This window comes from Acartia tonsa, chromosome 11 (genome assembly GCF_053477335.1).
Source record: "Acartia tonsa isolate MP-2025a chromosome 11, ASM5347733v1, whole genome shotgun sequence".
Lineage (NCBI taxonomy): Eukaryota > Metazoa > Arthropoda > Copepoda > Calanoida > Acartiidae > Acartia > Acartia tonsa.
The window spans coordinates 40,316,479-40,323,909 of NC_137270.1; positions in this window are offsets into that span (position 1 = coordinate 40,316,479).

Here is a 7,431-nt window from a genome sequence, read left to right on the forward strand (position 1 = left end):
TATAATTATCATAGGAAACACCATGCAAAGTTTGAACTCGATAGGACAATACTAACATGCCTGAATTAACGATAAGAGCTAACTGTTACGGATGGAGTTACGGACAAACGAACGGACCGACCCTGATTATAGAAAAGCTTTGCTTTAAGAAATAAAATAAATAAATATGGGATGGTAGATTAAAATAGAGTTAAAATAGGATGATAGCATCCATAAGTAGCGAAGCACAATGTATAAAGTAGTTGTGGTACTTAATATAAAAGCAGTTTATATATCACTGTATTCTATAGGGGTGTTTAATTATTTCCGCATATGTATTATATCATCAGAAAGCGAGGGAAATATAAATTTATCCAATGCTATTCAATTCAAAGACTGCAGATTTTTTTGGAAGCGCTGGAAATTGTCATATGTGACGGCATAAAAATACGTTTAAATCCATCTCTTTTACAGGGGATTACTCTCCCCCTTCCCCTCTCATCCCACCTTTTAGACGTATGCTTATGACACTTTCCAGCCCTTCATTTTTTTGGTGAAAACGCCTCTTACAAAATTGCATTCAGTAGAGTATGCAACTTACATTGTCCGCCAGTCTGTCGAATTTGTTAAAATCTATCTTCACCCTCTTTTTTTTATAAATTAATATATGCTTCATAATTCACTTTATCCGTTTGTCTTTTTATGACTTTTTTTGTGCTTAAAAAATACATTTTCTAGAATTACAATAAAATGAGTTTAAAAAAAACTGGCTTTTGGCAAATAAAAAAAATCTTAAAAATCTAGCGGTTTATTTTGAGTACTTTAGTTGCTTAAAATTGTTTTTATTTTGGGGGATAATTCTTTTATAGGGGCGATTCCTCTTTGGAAAGTGGTAGTACCCGCCCCCAATATAGTTATAACTTTCCTAAGGCCTAATGGAAGCTACCCTGTAAAGGAGAACCATATTGGTTCAGCGAATTAACGAGATCCTTCGGCACAGACAGACAGATAGACACAGATCCTAATACTTTATTATTATTTGAATATTGCTATTATTTTCCGATGGTAAATACGGAAGTTAATGAACACCATTATTATTGCTTGAATTATATATACAGACTTACAGTCTATTAGCTTTTAAATATGAATTAGTTACGCGGTGAATCTCACAAATTTTAAAGCTAAAAGTGTCCACACAGTTGAACAGATTTCATGAACATCCAAAAAAGCGAAGGAAGGACAAACGAACAATAACTCTAGTAGAAGGTCAGAACTCAATAAGCAGAACATTAATTTGTAAGTCTAAACAAAATTTGTCGCAAAATTGCGTAAATACAAGATACAGTAAATACTGTCATTTTTAGGACTTAATTATAGAGATGCCTTACTTATAATGTTTGCCTTTATGTCCCAGGAATCAGTATTCCAAAAAAAAGATAAATAGGATATTCTGTTGTAAATACTAAACTCTTGGATAAGTAAAGTACAATCAAAGTGTTTAAATATTCCAAGTTATTCGGTTTTTTGCTAACATTGTTTGTTCTTACTTTTTTGTATAAACTGTTCAAAGCCATATTTTATTTTATTTTATTTTATTGGGGCATTGACAAGATTACGTATTTAGCTCTGGGAGGAAGGGAGGGGACATTGGACTATTAATGTTATTGGTTCCTAAAGTTTTTAAGCACCATTCACTAGTTGATTTGTATACTTTTTAAATTAATTTATTAAGACTAGCAGTATCCAAACTTTTCAACCGAAAATTTTAATTTATTGAAGGGTGTTTCATTTTTAACATCATTGGGAATGTACAGCAAGATTATTGTCCATTGTCTTATCCCTTAAGATACCTGATTTAGCTTTTGTGGGTCAACTGAAAATAGTTGCCGAATGTGTACGCAGTTTCCTGAGTGTTTCCTCATCCTAGCTCAATATTTACTACTAGCTAAAAAAGCTTCAAACTTCAAAAAAAAAATCAAAATTTTAAAAATTCAAATTTATAATGTATAATGTATAAATCGTTTACACATTCAAATTTTGATTTTTTTAAGGGAAATTTGAAGATTTGTAGCTAGTAGTAAATATTGAGCTAGGATGAGGAAACACCCAGGAAACTGCGTACACATTCGGCAACTACTTTCAGTTCATCCTTTTGTGTGACACACCAAGGTGTGCATAAACTTCCGCAACTAATCACAGCTGCCTGGTGCTTCATATTCGCAATAAGACGCAATAGCAAATAATTAATAGAGGGGTATTTTACGCTTTCACATAAAGTTCCTTGTTGTTAATCCATGACACTACCACCCCCCCCCCCCATACACACATATTTTTAAAATTCATTGAAAATGAAGAAAGGTAGTTTTTCTTTTCTTAGGTTAGGTTATATTGGATACTACTAGCCCCGCAGAGTTGGAGCTAACTGCAATTGTTTTAAATAGGAAATTACGCCCCCCCCCCCCCTAATATCAGTAATAATTGGGGGGGTTACCAGTACTCAACAAGTACTAGGTATTTGTGATAAAGAGAACTATGGATATGAGAATAAGCAGTATGTTCTTACTTAAATTCAATGCGGTTCTGAGGATTTAAATTAAGATATTTGTACGGTAATGAATACACACTCACACTACACAGCTGCTAGCACGGGATAGGACAATGGCATTTATCTTTCCTTGATAGAAAAGCAAAAAGATCAGAATTTAATATCTTATAATAAATAGCTATATGTGTAAAAAATGTTTCTTGTTTCTTAGATAGGTAGATAGACAGATCGTTGGATTTGCATATAAATGTAAATAAAAAAAAAAGATATCAAAATAATTAGAAAACTAGATGGTAAATAGATTGATAGAGATAGAGAATTGAATTAGCAAGAAAGCTATATATTGATAGATAGAAAAATAGATGATAAACAACTAATCTATAGATGAAGGTAACTGTAGAATGGATTTTTTTCAAAAAGATAGGCTTTTTGGCTAAAAACTAAACGGGTTGCGTTCTTTACTGTATGAAAGCTTCACATAAATACCGTTATTAGTTTAGTCTTGGGATGGTTTACAGCTGTTTTTCTGTCCTCAAACCCCCTCCCCTAATGTAACGCTTATCTATAAATGCTAGGGGCGTCGCTAAACCATTTATATAATTGTTTTTTTTATTCTTTTACAAACAAAAGTCTTACAAAATCAATATATTTTTATTTCTAACTTCTAAAACCAATAAAAATTAATAGCACCTCCCACCCCTTGGCTCATAGGGAGTGGTGTAATTATTACTCCCCACCCACACTTAATAACCCCCTGAATAACTTTTAAGTTGTCATTAAATCGACAAAGTAGTCCTTTTCCAAAAAAACTCTTTATTTTTGTATAAATTTAAAATTAATGGAGATTGAGAGTTTTTTCCTCTATGCCTAACCCCTGCATGAAGCTCTAACCCTGCAGGGCCTATACCAGTGATGCTACCCTAATATAACCTAACCTAACCATACCACGGGGGTGGAGGGTCATATATAAGGCATTTTTTAAAAATACAATAATGTCGGCATGAAACATTATAATTGTATGTCAACACACACCTCCTGATTTAGCAGGGACTTTGGGGGATAAGACACTTATTAAAAATTTGCTGGATAAAAACTTTGTGTACTTCATTTGATTTCAGTATCCTAACTTTTCAACCAATTATTTACAAAGAATGTAATTTTGTTGTTTGTCATTGGGTATTTACATAAATTAGCGTACATTGTCTTATCACTGAAGATTCCTTAATTACAGTCCAATGTCCCCTCCCTTAGCCCTGGCATGGAATACTAAGGAGGATGGGGGCATTAGGCTGTTTGTTACACTAGTCCCCAATGTTTTATCACAGCTTTGGGGACTTTTATTTAATTTTGATTGTCCAACGTTTCAACAACTAATTATAATCTTCAGAAGGGGTAATTTTGTGTACAATCATTGGAATGTCCATCAATTATCGGCCATTGTCTTATCCCTTTAGATCCCTGAGAAATACACATGTAATTTAACGTAATTACCGATTACAACCCATATAACCAGAAAGTTACACAAGGATTATGTAATAAAAGTCAATCAATAATGTACACAGTATAGTTATTTATCGCACCGTTTTGTAGACAGCTTTCCGCGGATATCTAAATGAATAATTACAAGATTAGTTATATGATTTTTATCTTATTATTCGTTGAAAATTGTCTATAGTACGATGCTATACTGTATGGCGAAGAACCGGTTCTAATGCAGCGATTTCGAGGCCATACTGGAAAAAGAAATACTATAACCATTCCGGAGACTAAAATCATGCAATCAATTAGAAGTTACAAGATCTTAACGGTCAAATAAAAAAAACTCTCTTCCTATTATATAAAGGAATAAATTTTTTATTTGTCTTTAGCTTAAGGTCTCGGTAACTACTGATCCGATTCAGTTCTCCTTTTCAGGAAAGCTTTTGATTTATCCCAGGATGGTTTAAGGTTATTTCATTTTTGGACTTTATCAGTAGAGTGGTTTGGCTTTTTTATCCCCTCCTAAACTCTTTGAATGCACAGCCTCTAGATGCTAGGGACACAGCAGCTAGCACTTTATATAATAGGAAAATATTATGACTTTATTTTGAAATTAGGAATCTTTAATTTCCCGACCTTTATAAAAGCAATTCTTGACCACTAATAACCTAACTATGTAATTACTCTTAATTTACAACAAAGTGTTAACACGCAGGGATCTAAAGGGATAAGACAATGGCTGATAAATTGATGTACATTCCCAATGCATGATGATACCCCTTCTGTAGATTATAATTAAAGGTTGAAATGTTTGGACACTCAACTTAATGAAGCAACCAATTAAAATTCAACAAAAGTCGATAAAATTGATAAGCCAACGAATAATAATACGTTGTTTTAAAACTTTGGGGACTAGTGTAATAAACAGCCCAAAGTCCCCTCCCTGTTTAAAACGGGAGGGATACAGGGATAAGACAATGGACCACTTAATGTTTTCTAGGAGGACAATTAAAAAATCTAGAGAAGATCGCTCGTGGAATAGTCAGCAAATATTTTTTTAATTTTGTAAAAACCAAATTAATAGTCAAGGGTAACCTTCAACCACCATCTCCCCCTTTCCTTCTTTCCCCTTGAGCCCCTAGAGGCGAAGCCACAAATCCAACTATCCATCTATTAAAGAAGTTTTTTTGTTGTTTGTCCATTAGGATCTCGCTAGGCTCTCAAATCTATATCTCAATTATTGAAGATTTTCATTATTTTTATAATCAAAAAGTTTTCTATTAAATATCACAAGAATATGGACGATTTTTGGTTGAAAGGTTGTGTACTTTTAATAAAAGTACCCAAAGTTTTTGAGCCAACGAATAGGATATAAAACTTTGGGTACCAGACCAGTGACCAATGTCCCCTTCCTTCCTGACATGTTTAATTTTAGATTCAGTTGTATTTTAAACTAAAACAGGAAGGGAGTTTTGTTAGAGACTATAGTCCAGTTTCATCAATCTTTTTTTGTGTAAAAAACAGTTAGATATCAACCCTTAGCAGCCCTTAGAATGTAAAGTAATGAAGGGTGGAAAATAAAGGATTCGAACCCGCGGCCCAAAGTTTTATTTGTGTAAGTTTTGAACTGTTTGCTTTACCTATGAGTAACACATTCTCAAGTGAGTGCGCGTACAAAACAGTAAAAATTAATTGAATTATAAAGTAGCTAAAACAAAGTCACAGAAATAAAAAAAATGCCAATAAATGCATTGTAATTGCTGTAGGTAACTCTTAGTATCATAGACAGCTTTCCGCAGATAATACAATGAAAAAATTTTAATGTTAAAACCAGTTTTGTTACCCCTAAAAACTAGTATTAATTCTATGGTGTTCATTTTAATAATCATGGAAAATTGACAGTAATACGATGCTATACATGATATCTAATTTAAAACTAAGTGTTTGTTCATCCATCAAAGTAAAATAATATAGGAGACATCATAAACTTTATGTAATTCTGCCCACAGACCTTCTCCCGAATTTTGTATTGGGTCTTTGAAATCAGTAAATTGTGCCGGAAATATAAACACAGCCGAATCCCTACAAAAGGCCAGAAAGCAGTTTGCCAGCAGACGAAAAGTGTCTCCGCTAATTGGTTCAGCAGGAATCTGGAACCCTTCACCGAAGAACTATCCTTGCCTGGACACTAATCCTGCAGAGCTCTCAAAACCCTTTTTTAACCCGACTCAACCTAAACTAAATCTCAGATACATTTTTAAATAAAATTGTTGTCCATTTTTAGTTTAAAAGAAAATTTCTTGCTTTGTTAAAACTACGAATACTTACAGTTAGACAAAATCTTCCAAATTTAGCTAAAATTTTGAATGATTTGTTTTGTGTTAACACTTGGTGAAGTTAGGGTGCGGCCATGAACAGGCAATTAGAATTATTGCTTATTCCGCCGCCAGTGTACCTGCAGGGATATGCCAATGGACGATAAATAGAATTATTGGTTAAAAAGTTTGGACACTAATATTTTGGAAACAACTGATGAAAATTGAAAAAAGGTATTGGTTAAAGTTTAAGACACTAATCCAAATCAATATTCAATAAAAAGTATCCAAAGTTTTTAAGCCAACGAATGAGAGAAGTATTTATAAGACTTTGGGTACCAGTGTGAATAATTTTTATGCCAATCATAACCCTTTCAAATCTAAAATAACTGTGTTGTCAGTGGCAGTGAGATATCTTGTTTTGTTTAAATAGAATTTTAAAAGGTTTAGTGATTTTTATGTAATAAAATATTAAAAGGTTTCGTGTTTTTTAGTATCAAGGCAAGAATATAAATTTTCATAATGTTATCATTATTCCTCTTGAAGTGCAAGCCACCCCCCCCCCCCCCTAAAAAAACCAAACCTCTCAGCAATACTTAGCGAAGCTACTCTTTCATACGTTAAAGGGGAAACGTGATTATTACTGAGCAGCATTATTAAGTATTTTTACATTCATGGTAGTTGGACTGTTTTTAGCCTGTAGTATTTTAAGTATATTATAAGTTTTTCTTGGCATTTTTAAGAAATTATCAATTTTAAGACAGACTTTTGTTAAAAAGCAGAAAACCAATTACACGACCTTTGTCTGGAAGTCCTTACTAACTACCCTCCTAGGTTTAATGAGTTTTCCATTTACAAAACGGCAACCAAAAAACAATCAAATTTAATTCTTAAAAAACTATCAATTTTAAACACGCGCGTCACTTACAATTTAACTTCAGTAAATATTAATTCTGAATTCAAGTATAAGTCTTCTTTTTTATTAATTTACTTTAAGGCTTTACAATAAATACCTATTTTGAATTTAATTATCTTGAACAAAATAAAACCGCAAACTTTATGATGAACTTTTAACAAGGGTAACATTAGCATTGACGTCCAAGGATGGAAGCA